The sequence below is a fragment of the Oncorhynchus tshawytscha genome, linkage group LG01, assembly GCF_018296145.1.
Source record: "Oncorhynchus tshawytscha isolate Ot180627B linkage group LG01, Otsh_v2.0, whole genome shotgun sequence".
Lineage (NCBI taxonomy): Eukaryota > Metazoa > Chordata > Actinopteri > Salmoniformes > Salmonidae > Oncorhynchus > Oncorhynchus tshawytscha.
Genome location: NC_056429.1, coordinates 44,263,866 through 44,280,243, shown reverse-complemented (window position 1 = coordinate 44,280,243; position 16,378 = coordinate 44,263,866). Strand labels below are relative to the sequence as shown.

Genomic DNA, 16,378 nt, shown 5'->3' with positions numbered 1-16,378 from the left:
GAAAGGCCTGCTCGCAGAAGTGTTTCAGAGAGCGTTTTACAGTGATGAGTGGAGGTCGTTTGACCACTGACCCATTACAGATGCAGGCAATGAGGCAGTGATCGCTGAGATCTTGGTTGAAGACAGCAGAGGTGTATTTAGAGGGGAAGTTGGTTAGGATGATATCTATGAGGGTGCCCGTGTTTAAGGCTTTGGGGAGGTACCTGGTAGGTTCATTGATAATTTGTGTGAGATTGAGGGCATCAAGTTTAGATTGTAGGATGGCTGGGGTGTTAAGCATGTTCCAGTTTAGGTCGCCTAGCAGCACGAACTCTGAAGATAGATGGGGGGCAATCAGTTCACATATGGTGTCCAGAGCACAGCTGGGGGCAGAGGGTGGTCTATAGCAGGTGGCAACGGTGAGAGACTTGTTTTTAGAGAGGTGGATTTTTAAAAGTAGAAGTTCAAATTGTTTGGGTACAGACCTGGATAGTAGGACAGAACTCTGCAGGCTATCTTTGCAGTAGATTGCAACACCGCCCCCTTTGGCAGTTCTATCTTGTCTGAAAATGTTGTAGTTTGGAATTAAAATTTCTGAATTTTTGGTGGTCTTCCTAAGCCAGGATTCAGACTCAGCTAGAACATCCGGGTTGGCAGAGTGTGCTAAAGCAGTGAATAGAACAAACTTAGGGAGGAGGCTTCTAATGTTAACATGCATGAAACCAAGGCTATTACGGTTACAGAAGTCGTCAAAAGAGAGCGCCTGGGGAATAGGAGTGGAGCTAGGCACTGCAGGGCCTGGATTCACCTCTACATCGCCAGAGGAACATAGGAGGAGTAGAATAAGGGTACGGCTAAAAGCTATGAGAATTGGTCGTCTAGAACGTCTGGAACATAGAGTAAAAGGAGGTTTCTGGGGGCGGTAAAATAGCATCAAGGTATAATGTACAGATAAAGGTATGGTAGTATGTGAATACAGTGGAGGTAAACCTAGGTATTGAGTGATGAAGAGAGAGATATTGTCTCTAGAAACATCATTGAAACCAGGAGATGTCATTGCATGTGTGGGTGGTGGAACTAATAGGTTGGATAAGGTATAGTGAGCAGGACTAGAGGCTCTACAGTGAAATAAGCCAATAAACACTAACCAGAACAGCAACTCCTTTTACTGAGGAGTGGCTTCAGTCTGGTCACTCTACCATAACGGCATGATTGGTAGAGTGCTCCAGAGATAGTTGTCATTCTGGAAGGTTCTCCCATCTCCACAGAGGAACTCTGGAGCTCTGTCAGAGTGACCATTGGGTTCTTGGTCACCTCCCTGACCAAGGCCCTTCTCCCCCAATTGCTCAGTTTGGGCAGCCAGCTCTAAGAAGAGTCTTGGTGGTTACAAACTTCTTCCAATTAAGAATGATGGAGGCTACTATGTTCTTGGGGACCTTTTTTGATACCCTTGCCCAGATCTGTGCCTTGACACAATCCTGTCTCGGAGCTCTATAGACAATTCCTACAACCTCATGGTTTGATTTTTGCTCTGACATTAACCGTCAACTGTGGGACCTTATATAGACAGGTGTGTGCCTTTCCAAATCATGTCCAGTCAATTGAATGTACCACAGGTGGACTCCAATGAAGTTGTAGAAACGTCTCAAGGATGATCAATGGAAAAAGGTTGCACCTGAGCTCAATTTCGAGTATCATAGCAAAAGGTCTAAATACTTACGTAAATAAGTATTTCTCTTTTTTATTTTTTATACATACAAAAAATAAAAACTGTTTTCACTTTGTCATTATGGGGTACTGTGTGTAGATTGATGAAGCAATTTTTATTTATTTAATCCATTTCAGAAAAAGGCTGTAACGTGCCAAAATGTAGAAAAAAGCAAGGGGTCTAAATACTTTCCCAAAGCACTGTATATACTATAGTAATCATTGTAGTGTTTTTGTAGACTTTACTGTTGTATTCACTGTAGTGGTTTTGCAGACATGACTTTGGTATACTGTAGCAGTCACTGTAGTGTTTATGCAGACTTAACTCTAGTATTCAATGTAGTGTTTTTGCGGTCATGAATGTAGCATTCTGTAGTGTATTTTGCGGACATGACTAGTATTTACTGTGGGGTTTGCGGCCATGACTGTAGTATACTATAGTATTCACTGTAGTGTTTTTGCAGACTTGACTGTAGAATACAGTCGTGGCCAAAAGTTTTGAGAATGACACAAATATTAATTTTCAAAGTCTGCTGCCTCAGTATGATGGCAATTTGCATATACTCCAGAATGTTATGAAGAGTGATCAGATGAATTGCAAAGTCTCTCTTTGCCATGCAAATGAACTGAATCCCCAAAAAACATTTGCACTGCATTTCAGCCCTGCCACAAAAGGACCAGCTGACATCATGTCAGTGATTCTCTCGTTAACACAGGTGCGAGTGTTGACGAGGCTGGAGATCACTCTGTCATGCTGATTGAGTTCGAATAACAGACTGGAAGCTTCAAAAGGAGTGTGGCTTGTATGCTGCTGCATAAATGATGTAATATGCCAGGGAGATGCATATACTGTAGCTAAGAAAGTAATACTAAGTGTATGTTGTGTAGTAAGCTGTCAAGGGCCTCACCCTAATAATTTGGTCCCTTTTCCCCTCATAACGTAGCCTACTGTTCTGACTTGGTAGTGCACATGTAGCCTATAGCCTCTACAAAAGTGCTGAACAAATAGTTATATTGACTACATCCGTCTTAGCTTGCTTGCTCAATCGAAATTACAGATTGCCTCTTATCTGCTCATCGTTCCCTTATGCAATAGTTTGAACATCTCAATTGTCAGTAGAAACTACATTTATTTAAGCAAGTCAGCCATATCAGCTACGTTTTTAAGAAATGCAGTAAATGAGGCAGAATGAACTGTTTCACTGCCAGACAAGACTCCACTGATAGGCAGGTGTAGCAGTGGTAGATAGCCAGGTGTAGCGGTGGGAAGGATCCACTCCATGGTGCTGAAAAGAAAGCTCTGCTGTTGGCTTTATGTAGGCCCTAACAGTTTGTGGTCACCGTTTGTCACCGTTATAGTGCAAATCATTTATTGTTTAGTGTTCTGTTGTGTACGGGCTTTGCTGGCATGCATCTAACATTTTGGGGGGGGGAGTTTGCCCCACCAAGACTTACATACTAAAATCGCCACTGCAAAGAAAACATGTGCATATGTTGCGTACGACAGCTTGATAAATGCCAATAATTTGTTGTGCATGCAAATCCTAGAATCTCCAAGTACTCCTGAATTTAGTGAAACATTTAAGCTCTGTTGATAAATGAGGCCCCTAGGGCTGTATTCATGACGCCGTTTCTGTTGCAAAATGTTTCTTAAACAGAAGCAAACAGAACGAAACAGAGGGACCTTCCAATAGAAACTCTTGTTTCTACGTTCCTACTAATGATTACACCCCTGCCATATGCAAAGACAGGTAGGCAGACACACAGGATCATAGTGATGTAACCTTGTCTGGATGTGTGTTTGTCTCCACAGCGTCTCCTGGTGTTCAGGAGGAGGTTGACAGCTCCTCAGTTCTCAGACTCATGGCTGCCTTCTCTCCATGACCAGACTTGGGAAGAGGAATGAACTGCTGTGAGCGTGTGTGTTTGTAAGTTTTCCATAAACAGCAGTTGAGGCGTGTGTGTGATGTGTGTGTGTTTTAGCCACCTGCTATGTGTCTCCAGTGTGGTATGACCTGCTGCTTTCTGCCCTTGTACAGTGGCAGTAACTCACTGTAGGCCTCACACTCCTCGCTGTCAATCAAACATGGAAAATGTGTCATCCGTTTACATAGCACCACACAGTAACACACTAACACCCAAAGGACAGTTATAGATGAAAAGGTATCAACATGGAATGAATGTAAATATATCACTAACATAGGTTACAGTGCTATATTGTAATAGTACACGAAACAAAAATATAACAGCAGCAAGCGACAATTTCAAAGATTTTACTGAGTTACATTTCATAAGGAAATCAGTCAATTGAAATATATTCAATAGGTCCTAATCTATGGATTTCACAACTGGGAATACAGATATGCATCTGTTGATCACAGATACCTTTAAAAACAAAAGTAGGAGCGTGGATTCGAAAACCAGTCAGTATTTGGTGTGACCGTTTAACTTGTGCAGCACGACACATTTCCTTCACATAAGAGTTGATCAGGCTGTTGATTGTGGCCTGTGGAATGTTGTCCTACTCCTGAATGGCACGACAGTGGGCCTCAGGATCTCGTCAAGGTATCTCTGTGCATTCAAATTGCCATCGATAAAATGTAATTCCTTTAGTTGTCTCTTATGCCTGCCCATACCATGCCGCCACCATGGGGCACTCTTCAAGCCCTTGAATAAGTAGGTGTGTCCAAACTTTTGACTGGTACTGTATATAAACTCAGCAAAAAAAGAAACGTCCTCTCACTGTCAACTGTCACTAATTTCAGCAAACTTAACATGTGTAAATATCTGTATGAACATAAGACTCAACAACAGACAAAAACTAAAAACAAGTTCCACAGATTAACAGAAATGGAATAATGTGTCCCTGAACAAAGAAAGGGGTCAAAATCAAAAGTAGCAGTCAGTATCTGGTGTGGCCACCAGCTGCATTAAGTATTGCATTGCATCTCCTCCTCATGGATTGTACCAGATTTGATGTTCGAGTCTCATAGAGATGTTACCCCACTCTTCCACCAAGGCACCTGCAAGTTCCCAGGCATTTCTGGGGCGGAACGGCCCTCCAACGGTCCCAGACGTGCTCAATGGGATTGAGGTCTGGGCTCTTCGCTGGCTATGGCAGAACATTCCTGTCTTGCAGGAAATCACACACAGAATGAGCAATATGGCTGGTGGCATTATCATGCTGGAGGGTCATGTCAGGATGAGGCTGCAGGAAGGGTACCACAAAGAGGGAGGAGGATGTCTTCCATGTAACACACAACGTTGAGATTGTCTGAAATGATAACAAGCTCAGTCCGATGATGCTGTGAAATACCGCCCCAGACCATGATGGACCCTCCACCTCCAAATCGATCCCGCTCCAGAGTACAAGCCTCGGTGTAACGCTCATTCCTTCGACAATAAACGCAAATCCGAACATCAACCCTGGGGAGATAAAACAGCAACTCATCAGTGAACAGCACTTTTTGCCAGTCCTGCCTGGTCCAGCAACGGCGGGTTGGTGCCCATAGCCAATGTTGTTGCCAGTGATGTCTGGTGAGGACCTGCCTTACAACAGGCCTACAATCCCTCAGTTCAGCCTCTCTCAGCCTATTGCGGACAGTCTGAGCACTGATGGAGGGTTTGTGCATTTCTGGTATAACTCGGGCAGTTGTTGTTGCCATCGCTGAGGAAGGACACGTGTTCTGTCTCCTAGAGATGAACGTACTTCGTTGCGAAAAGTGCAAATCAAACCCAGAACAACAGCAAAGGACCTTGTGAAGGTGAAGAAGTCAGGAAGTTAAAGCTTGGTCGCAAACGTGTCTTCCAAATGGACAATGACCCCAAGCATACTTCCAAAGTTGTGGCAAAATGGCTTAAGGACAACAAAGTCAAGGTATTGGAGTGGCCATCACAAAGCCCTGACCTCAATCCTATAGAAAATATGTGGGCAGAACTGAAAAAGTGTGCGAGCATGGAGGCCTACAAACCTGACTCAGTTACATCAGTTCTGTCATGAGGAATTGGCCAAACTTCACCCAACTTATTGTGGGAAGCTTGTGGAAGGCTACCCAAAATGTTAAACAATTTAAAGGCAATGCTAGGGAGGGTTTAGCTGGTAGGGATATCCTTGTCTCATCGCGCACTAGCAACTCCTGTGGCGGGCCGGGTGCAGTGCACGCTGACGAGGTTGCTAGGTGTACGGTGTTTCCTCTGACACATTGGTGCGGCTAGCTTCCGGGTTGGTTGTGCGCTGTGTTAAAAAGCAGTGTGTTTTGGTTGGGTTGTGTTTCGGAGAACGCATGGCTCTCCCCACCTTTGTCTCTCCCGAGCCCGTACAGGAGATGTAGCGATGAGACAAGACAGTAACTACTAATAATTGGATACCACGAAATTGGGGAGAAAAAGGGTGTAAAAAAAAGTCAGGAAAACTGAGTCTAAATGTATTTGGCTAAGGTGTCCAACTTCAGCTGTGTATATAGGAGAAACATACACAAACATTCACAGAGGTGTCCAACTTCAGCTGTATATAGGACAAACATTCACAGAGGCAGACATTAACTCCATAGTCTTGACCTTGTTCTCTGTAGCACAGTGAGGAAATCCTCACTGTGCTACAGAGAACTGGTGTGGCAGGACAGGAAACAAGCTCTCTTTATGTCCTCTCCCTCTGCTCCTCAGGTACCAGGTCACTCTTGTTGAACACCAGCAGGACCTGTCTGAGAGAGCCTCCATGTCCGCACTCAGGGTGCTCCTGGCTGGGGTTGGGCAACACAGTGCCTGCTGAGGATCTGGGGGTAGCTGGGTGGAGTCCACCACTACTAGGGTCAGGTCAGTCTGCTACACCCTGAAGAGAACAGAACACATTAGAATTGTACATTTTTGTTGAATCAGAACATTTTCTGTATCTTTATGCGGACTCTCCCCCACCCATACGGACTAGCAGCAGCAGGATGCTTATTCTGACCACCTCATTCCTGCCCTTCCACAGGTTATGAGCCCTAGATCCCCTGACAGACACACAGAAAGTCACCTTAAGTACAATAACTATCTGCACTTCCTACTGGGCCAACTCTCCCCACACTCTCCCTGCAGTCAGCTGGGTGAAGTCTGTGGGGGAAGGGGTGTGTGTGCGTGCACATTGACAGGGCCTACAGTATGTAGTCTGATCCCTGGGTGAGAAGGAATGTGTGTACTCAGGGAGGGGTGTATACACATTTCCAAACTGTTGCCACAAAGTTGGATGCACAGAATCATCTATAATGTCATTGTACACTGTGGCGTTAATATTTCCCTTCACTGGAACTAAGGGGCCTGGCCTGAACCATGAAAACCAGCCTCAGACCATTATTCCTCCTCCACCAAACTTTACAGTGGGCACTATGCATCTGGGCAGGTAGCGTTTTTCTGGCATCCGCCAAACCCAGAGGCAAGGGTGGATAATTTGAAGAAATAAATATACATTTTGATTTGTTTAACACTGTTTTGGTTACTACACGTTTTCTTGTGTGTAACCCTCTCCCCAGGCTCAAATGTGACTCTCACAATTTTACCTTACTTAGAAGGTCTCAACAGCATGGGATATCAGGTGAGAAGGACATCTCCAATAAGAATCCATATTGTAAACTCGCTAGGGTGATGACAACTAGAGTATTAACTTCAGATACAGTAGAACGATTCTAGATTTTTGTTATTATATAAGGATATGCTTTCCCATGCATTTAAATTCAACTGAAACAGTAAATGACTCCACCAATGCAACAGACATAAGGTTCAAGATGTAAAGTTATATTATCACATTTCGAATGTACCACATGAAAAGAAATTAAAATAATAAACCCCAATGATGTCCAAATGATTTGCAAGCTTGCTTAAACCCGTTGACGCGCGTTGGAGCTAAAAAAAAAAAATATGGCACACAAAGTCCCGAAGCACCCCACCATTGTGATTACTCGTAGATATTTCCTCAGCGAAGTATAGCAGTTCCGTGCAGGTGTCCTCACAAGATCCACCGCAAGCACAGCTATCAATGCAGAGTACTCCTTAGCAGCAACAGATATCCCATGGAAACATGAACTCGTTAATCTTCCACAAGCAATTCTCTCCGGGTCTTGAACGATGCTAGGCTAACCTCGAGTTGTCAAATACCTCCACGATGCGACGGTGGCTTCAGTCTCTGCTAAGTCTTTCTTGTGACGACCCTCCCACTCTGTCTGCCGTATTCTCTCTTTGTTATTTCCTTATTAGGATGCTGGTGGGCGGAGTTGGGAGGGTCGTCAGCTACATGGGAAACACCTGGGCCCGTTGTCTCCCAGGATAAATACACCACTTCCACTTTCATGGAGGAGACTCTCTCCATGCAGACACCTTTATAGATTTGGTTGTTTTTCTTGGTGGTTTTTTGGTTGTTTGCTTTAGCATCTTTCAACGCTATGCACTATCACATTCATGCATGCAAAACACTCACTTACACTACTGATTACTGATTACAGACACCATTGTATATTATACTTAGTTACTTATTTAATAAATATATATTTTGTTACTCATTATCTCCACGTTGTCTCCCTTTTGTTATGGGCTTTGAGCCGGTTCGTGACATTCTTAACAAAATAACAATACTCTCTTATAAAATCAAATCAGTACTTTCCTTCAAAACTCGGTAGATATGGGCTTTGTTCTATTTTTATCGTCTTTCATAGTTGTTCTTGATCAACACTGATAATGTCTCCATCTCTCTTTCAACGTCTCCCTCTTTCGTTCAACGTCTCTTTCCCAGGCCTCCTGTTAACCAGGTCAACTCTGCCATTGGCCACAGCTTAACAAGCAACCTTTTTGGTCAAAACTTAACTATTCACTTGTACATTAAATAAATATTTTTTTCCATAAGAAATGCATTAACGACATTACAATTCAGGAGCAATTCAATCACTTTTTAAATCAAATACCTATTAATGATAACAAACTCTATACATGGTTTTACATGTGTTATTTCATTTGACTGGTACTGTATAATTTTTTTATTCTTCCACTTTGAAATAGTATTTTGTGTAGAATGTTGGCAAAAAATGACAGTATGGCAACAAATTAATTCTACATCATTTTAATGGCTTTCTCCATTCTGATTGTTTTATACGCAAACAAACTAGGACAAAACTGACAGTGAAGTAGTCCAATTTGTAAATCTTTTCATTTATTTAGCTTTGTATCAAAACATTGATATACACTGTATTGTAAAAATCCATACCGTATGTGGATCCATACCAGGTAACTTAAAATAGAATATATCGCCCAGCTTTATGGTGACTTTCTTCAGAAGGTTGTGGTATTTTGAATATAGAGCATAATAATAGTCAGCCACTCTTGGAGGAGCATAATAGTTCAATTGAGGGTGCTTGTTTCCAACTATAAATCTTGGTTGGACTGCATGGTAGTGAGTTTCCTTTCTGCTTGTGTCTGATGTCTGACAGAGCTACAGGTGAAGGAGTCTCTACTGTTCTCAGGAAATCCTTTGTTTAAGGCCTGGTTTTTTAGCCCTGTGTGTCACACACACTCACTCCATCTTACCCTGAGTCAACCAAGGGGAGTGGGCACACAGAGCGGATCTGTGAATGTGAACCCCAATGCCCGCAATTACACCACGTATGCTGGATTTCACTCAGATAAGAATGAAGTGTATTCATTTTAGGTGAACTCTCTCTCTCCACGCTGTCTAGGCTGTCTCTGAGCCCCGCAGTGTCACTCAAGAGGACAGGGGACCCCACAATGTCCAGTGTGGTCTCCACCACGTCCCTGGTGGTCCCTGCAACAAATGAGAGAGATGGGGAGAGAGATCGAGAGGGATGACAGAGAGAGAGGGCTTGAGAGGAGTGGGGGAGAGACAGAGATGAGGGAGAGGGATGGGGAGAGAGATCGAGAGGGATGACAGAGAGAGAGGGCTTGAGAGAGAGATCGAGAGGAGCGGGGGAGAGAGAGAGATGAGGGATGAGGAGAGAGATCGAGAGGGATGACAGAGAGAGAGGGCTTGAGAGAGAGAGAGTTGGATGGGGAGAGAGAGGGATGGGGAGAGAGAGAGAGGGATTACGATACAAATAGAGAGGGAAAGGGAGAGAACTGAGCCATCTCCAAGGATCTCATTTTTGCTTCGCAATGGTGAAATTCGCATCTATAAGGAAACCGAAAGCATTCTTTAGATATTTTTTACATCCCATATATATCTTATTTCATCATCTTGGAAACGTGTCAAAATAAGATAATCGACAAACACATCAACCGTCTCCTGCCATGGGATATTTTCATCCAGACTCACATGGCTTAATTCAGATTTAGTCCGGCTAAACTATACGTACATAGTGTAAAGTACTATATGGTAGCATCCCTACCTCCCAGCTGCCCAGCCAAAAGACTAACAGCCAGGCTCGGTCATTAATCAGTGTCAGAGCTAAGGGCATGAGTCAGGCCCTGGGAAAGACAAAGCTCAATAGGAAACAATAACAGGACTTTATATGGAGTCAGATAAATACATCTATTATTCGGATAGGAAGCCCTGTGGTGCAGCCTCCAAACACACATGGTTGCATAAATGTCATTAGGCAGTTATTTTCTCTCAAGGGACATCGGACTTAAGCAGTATCGTGAGTGTGCGGAGTCTTTCTCTGTGAGTCATTCGTGTGTGACATTTGCAGATTGTATTAGGTGTGTATTATCTAGAATTAAGTGTAGGTGCATGACTAAGTGTACTCATACATTGATGTCAATGGGAAATACTTTGTCTTTCTGAGTGTAATACTTTGTCTTTGTGTGTGTGTGTGTGTGTGTGTGTGTGTGTGTGTGTGTGTGTGTGTGTGTGTGTGTGTGTGTGTGTGTGTATTGTGTGTGTATTCTAAGTGTGTTGACGGTGTGTATTATTCTTAGAGTGTGTTGAGCAGGCTGCTCTTCCCAGCATTGCTAGCTCCTGCTATGACCACCTTCCCTCCACTGCGTAGCCTCTCCCCTCTCCTCCACTCTTGGCATTCTCTCAACAAGCTTCATGAGGTAGTCACCTGGAATGCATTTCAATTAACATCTGTGCCTTGTTAAAAGTTTAATAGTGGAATTTCTTTCCTTAATGAGTTTGAGCCAATCAGTTGTGTTGTGACAAGGTAGGGGTGGTATACAGAAGATGGGCCTATTTGGTAAAAGACCAAGTCCATATTATGGCAGGAACAGCTCAAATGAGCAAAGAGAAATGACAGTCCATCATTACTTTAAGAAATGAAGGTCAGTCAATCTGCAAAATTTCAAGAACTTTGAAAGTTTCTTCAAGTGCAGTCACAAAACCATCAAGCGCTATAATGACACTGGCTTTCATGAGAATTGCCACAGGAAAGGAAGACCACGAGTTACCTCTGCTGTTGATAAGTTAATTAGAGTTACCAGCCTCAGAAATTGCAGCCCCAAAAAATGCTTCACAGAATTCAAGTAAAAGGCACATCTCATCATCAACTGTTCAGAGGAGACTGCGTGAATCAGGCCTTCATGGTCGAATTGCTGCAAAGAAACCACTACTAAAGGACACCAATAGTAAGAAGAGGCTTGCTTGGGCCAAGAAACACAAACAATGGACATTAAGATCACTGGAAATCTGTCCTTTGGTCTGATGAGTCCAAATTTGAGATGTTTGATTTCAACTACCATGCCATGTCTTTGTAGGTGAACAGATGACCACTGTGAAGCATGGAGGAGGAGGTGTGATGGTGTGTGGTTGCTTTGCTGATGACACTGTCTGTGATTTATTTAGAATTCAAGGCACACTTAACCAGCATGGCTACCACAGCATTCTGCAGAAATATGCCAATCCATCTGGTTTGCGCTTTTGTTTTTCAACAGGACAATGACCGAACATACCTCCAGGCTGTGTAAGAGCTATTTGACCAAGAAGGAGAGTGATCGAGTGCTGCATCAGATGACCTGGCCTCCACAATCACCCAACCTCAACCCAATCGAGATGGTTTGGGATGAGTTGGACCACAGAGAGAAGGAAAAGCAGCCAACAAGTGCTCAGCATATGTGGGAACTCCTTCAAGACTGTTGGAAAAGCATTCCAGGTGAACGGGTTGAGAGAATGCCAAGAGTGTGCACAGTTGTCATCAAAGCAAAGGGTGGCTACTTTGAAGAATCTAAAATATAAAAAATATTTGGATTTGTTTAACACTTTTTTAGTTGTTACATGATTCCATGTGTTATTTCATAGTTTTGATGTTTTCACTATTATTCTGCAATGTAGAAAATAGTTCAAATAAAGAAAAACCCTTGAATGAGTAGGTGTGTCCAAACTTTTGACTTGTACTATATATATATATATATATATATATATATATATTGGGGCTGATTGGGGATTGGTGAGTAATCAAGGGCTAATTGCTCACCAAGTCCCATTATATATGTATATATATATTGTGGCATACAGCAGGTCAGCCACCAGGGGGAGACTCGTTGAGGCCTGGTGACAGACGGCATATACATCATGAGGCGATGGCTCCATCTGCTGGACGTGCCAGGTCTTGACGGGCTCTCCTGCCAGGACTAATTGGGGCTGATTGGGGATTTGTGAGTAATCAATGGCTAATTGCTCACCAAGTCCCATAAAGCTGCCAGAAGGGCAGCACACAGGGAAGAGACTGTGGGGGAGGAAATGAGTTCCGTATAGTTGGGGATGGTAACAGAAGGGAGTTCAGTTTTTGATCCCCACAGGATACAGCAAGACCCCATGCCTAGAAGACGGTATCCCGGAGAGGGTCTCTTGGGGGATACCTTTTTCTTTTGGACTATTATTTTTATAAACACCTTTGAAACTGAGCTAATCCTACTCTGTCCGTGTCTGATCTGTGTAAACGTTTTGACCCAACCCCCTGGTCTGCCACTCAGATTATATATATATTTATATATATATATCTAAACAGTACAAAACAAAACATACAAAAGACAACATACAGATGCACACAAACATCAACAACATCCCTCCTGCCCAGACCCACCTGTTCTCACCCATATCTCCAGTGCCTGCACTACTCTCTGCCACATGTCCTCAAATTGCACCATTTTGTTCCTTTGAGTCTCCCACACTCTTTCAATATTCAGAAAATGAAGCATATGATTTTTCCATTGTCTTAATGATATAGGATTGGGAAACAATCACGACAAGAATATCGTCCAACCCATCGGGGATTTCACTGCTCCAACACATGACATGTCTTGAAATATGCAGACAGATGGATTAAAAGTACATTTACATTGTACTTCTGACAGTCAACTTTCTAACCCCGCTCATAATTTTTGGACTTCATAGCACTTCCAGAAGGCATGGATTATTGAGTCATTGTTAGTTTTACACTTAAGACATGACTCTGTTGTTGTTCTGTAGAATTTGTGCATTTTGGCTCTTGTATAATACATTCTATACATTAGTATATACTGGATTGAGCTTAAATTTTCATTCCCTGTAATTTAGTTTATGTTCCAACAGTCCCTCCATCTTGTGCCAATATCAGTTATTTTTAAGTCTTGGTTCCAATAGTTTACATTTTTTTCCTAAGAGGTTGTCAGTTGGATAGACTGTCTGCAAGGTTCCTTCAAGATTGCTATAATGCCCGAAAGATTTTAAATCCACATTTCATGATATGAAACTTGTAAATTGCATGTATTTGAAAATATCTAAATATCCAAAATAGTTTTTTAATTCTGTCATGGAAATAAATGTACATCCTATTACTAACAGGCTGACTACACCGCTCGCGTCGTGTGTGCGAGCATTGCAAAAATACATTTAGAAATCTATATTATTAAATTATTGCACCCACACTGCTTGCGCGCACCAACGAGCATCTACATTGCCAAAGGCTAAAATAGAAGTCAGTTCTATTTGTGACGCAGATTGCGCTGCAAGTCCTGCCTCTCCCATCTCCTCATTGGTTTATAGAAGCAGGTACCCACGTGCCATCTCCTCATTGGTAATACCCACGTGGGTGACTGAAAGGCGAACGAGGTCAGTGGCGGTAATGCATCTAACTTATGAAAGTTGCCAATCGCAATATAAAGTCAAGAGAAGAAAAAGCCTAGAAGGAGGAGAGATGACTAGAAATGATTCGGTTGACCGTTTTATGTGTGGATTAATTGTCGGATTAGAGGACTTTGTGCATTTCAGGTAAAATAACAACTCAATATTTATATCCCAGGACAAATTAGCTAGCAACAGCAAGCTAGCTAAATAGGACAAATTAGCTAGCAAGTGCAAGCTAGCTAAATTGCCATACATGTTTAATCATTTTCAACCTGTCCCCAAATGAATGTAATTGGTTCAGAGTTTGTTTTGATATTTTAACCTGGGTGCTGTGATTGTGTTTGGTGTGGGGGGACAAAATACATTTATGCACGATGGAGCACGGGCACAGACGGTTTGGGTTCCGTGTAAGTCATTTACGGTTTCTATGCCTTAGTTTTCCATATGGACCAGTTAATCGGTGCCTTCTGAAAAGCTATCCAAGGATCGTTCCATAGGGTTGTGCTTTTTGAAAGTGATATTGATTCTTGAATAATCTGTTTCATTTTCTTCCATATTGTTATGTTTGTAACTATGAAGTTGTTAAATCTGCTTAGCTTTATCCTTTGAAAATAGACACATGAAATGATTCTGGGTGTGAGAATGCGTATCTTCAATGTGTACCCATTGTTCCTCTTTGGTGCATTTAACAATATGTCTCACGTAAAAGCCTTGGGTGGCAAGTTGATACAATTCCCAAGTCTGGGAGGTTAATAAAACCACCCTCAGACATAGGGAGATATAAAACTTCCCTTTTTATTTTATGAGTTTTATTTTCCCATAAAAAGTCTTATGGCCGGGTATACTTTTTTAAAGAATATCTTGGGTGGGGTAATTGGTATTACCAAGAATAAATGTAAAAACTTTGGGAGCTATGCCATTTTGAAGTTTATTCTACCTGTACGATTTTATGTTGTTTGTTGTCACTTAACCATTAGAGTTGATGTCCGCACCCTCACAAACATCAATTAGCATAATAAAAAATCCCCCAAAAAATCTGTCAGTTTAAACTAGAGATGCTGGCGACCCATCATTCAGGGCAGGTGGGGCAGGGCCTGTTACTATGGCATTAATACGTGTCACATTTCAGTTTGCAAACAATATTATAATAATTTATATAAAGCTGCATACAAACATGGTCTCTTTTTTGCTTTCTTGAGTAAGGCAGCTCCAAAATGCAAGTGTTTCAGCCCAGCATTACTTTTTGTGGTGGATTGGTAGCCAGCGGAAAATACAGAGCATAGGGGTTGGTAATCTTCTCTAGTAGCACCGTGATTGGCTCTCATGGCGACACTACCTTACCGCAAAATCTACAGGGAGAGCTTGAAAGTTCAAGCCCCATTGGGTGCTGCCATACATTTACATAGAAATGCCTATCCAAGAAGGCTCAAGGTCATTGGCCACAGATAAAATGACCTCAAATCACATTATATCTACCGTAGCTTTGATTGGACTGATCATGACAACCTCGTACTTTCAAAATCTTAGCTAGCAAGCTAGACAAGCAGTCATCATCATGAATCACGTCGACAATCTACTGGCAAATCCTTTTCAATCCTTGTAAATATGAAGAGAAATTATAGATAAAACGTGTCGGTTCTCATCGGCCTTTGGACATGAACATTACACAACAAGTTGGAAATCGCAAATTCAACAATGAGTGGTTCGAAAGGAATCAGTGGCTAACTGCAAGCGTTGCTAAGCAATCCCGATTTTGCTTACCCTGCCTGCTATTCGGTGGAGAGGATGTGTGGTACAAGTCTGTGTCTAAGGGTCTCTTTTCCAAGCTTAAAAGGATAAACATTCACACTCAACACTATGGGCCAGAAAAGGTTGACTTCAGCATGACTTCTGCCACTTTCAAAACAACTGGAAACTCGGAACTGGGAAATCTCAAATTTCAGTGAGTTCAAACAACTAGGAACTCAAAAAAAATGAACTCCGACTAAGAAAATATGATTTGAATGGTCATCCACCTCAGAATTCGAAGTCGGGAAATCGGGCCTTTTTCTAGACCTCCGACCTGAAGATCACTGACATGATTCAACCTTGTTTTTTTCCCCCAGTTGTATTGAAAGCACCATAAATCCAGGGAATGCCATACTTTGAGGACGAAGTTTGACAAAATGTCCCCACGAGAAGGACCACCACCGTGCCACCTTCCTGTTCAAGTGAGAACAGCACAACAGGGTGAGTCCAAAAAAGTTTTGCATGCTGCTGTATAAATAATGTAATATGCCAGGGAGATATGTATACTGTAGCTAAGAAAGTAATACTAATTTGGTCCATTTCCCTCTCATAACTTAGCCTACTGTTCTGACTTGGTGATGCACATGTAGCCTATAGCCTGTTTTAGAGAAATGTCCTCATCAAATCTTGTTTGCGCTTTAATTGTCTGCTTAACCTTTATTTATCCTACAGTTCTATCTTGGTGTACATGGAGAATACAGTAAAAATGGCCCATGTTCTGAATTCTGTTGCTGCACATTTCAAAAGTGCTGAACAAATAGTTATATTGACTATGTCTGTCTTAGCTCGCTCATTAATGTCTTAATCGGAATTACTCCTCTTATTATTATCTTATTATTTATTGCCTCTTATCTGCGCATCGTTTCCTTATGCCATAGTTTGTAC

The 16,378-nt window shown here is 42.3% G+C and overlaps 1 long non-coding RNA gene across 1 annotated transcript in view; it reads left to right on the top strand.

Moving 5' to 3' along the window:
* LOC112251065 overlaps positions 1–16,378 on the top strand; it is a 26,451-nt gene extending 10,073 nt beyond the window's left edge. Inside the window, exons 2-4 of the long non-coding RNA XR_002953608.2 lie at positions 3,500–3,614; positions 6,349–6,498; positions 15,811–16,378. This is a non-coding gene — a long non-coding RNA (uncharacterized LOC112251065). The remainder of the gene's footprint in view (positions 1–3,499; positions 3,615–6,348; positions 6,499–15,810) is intronic.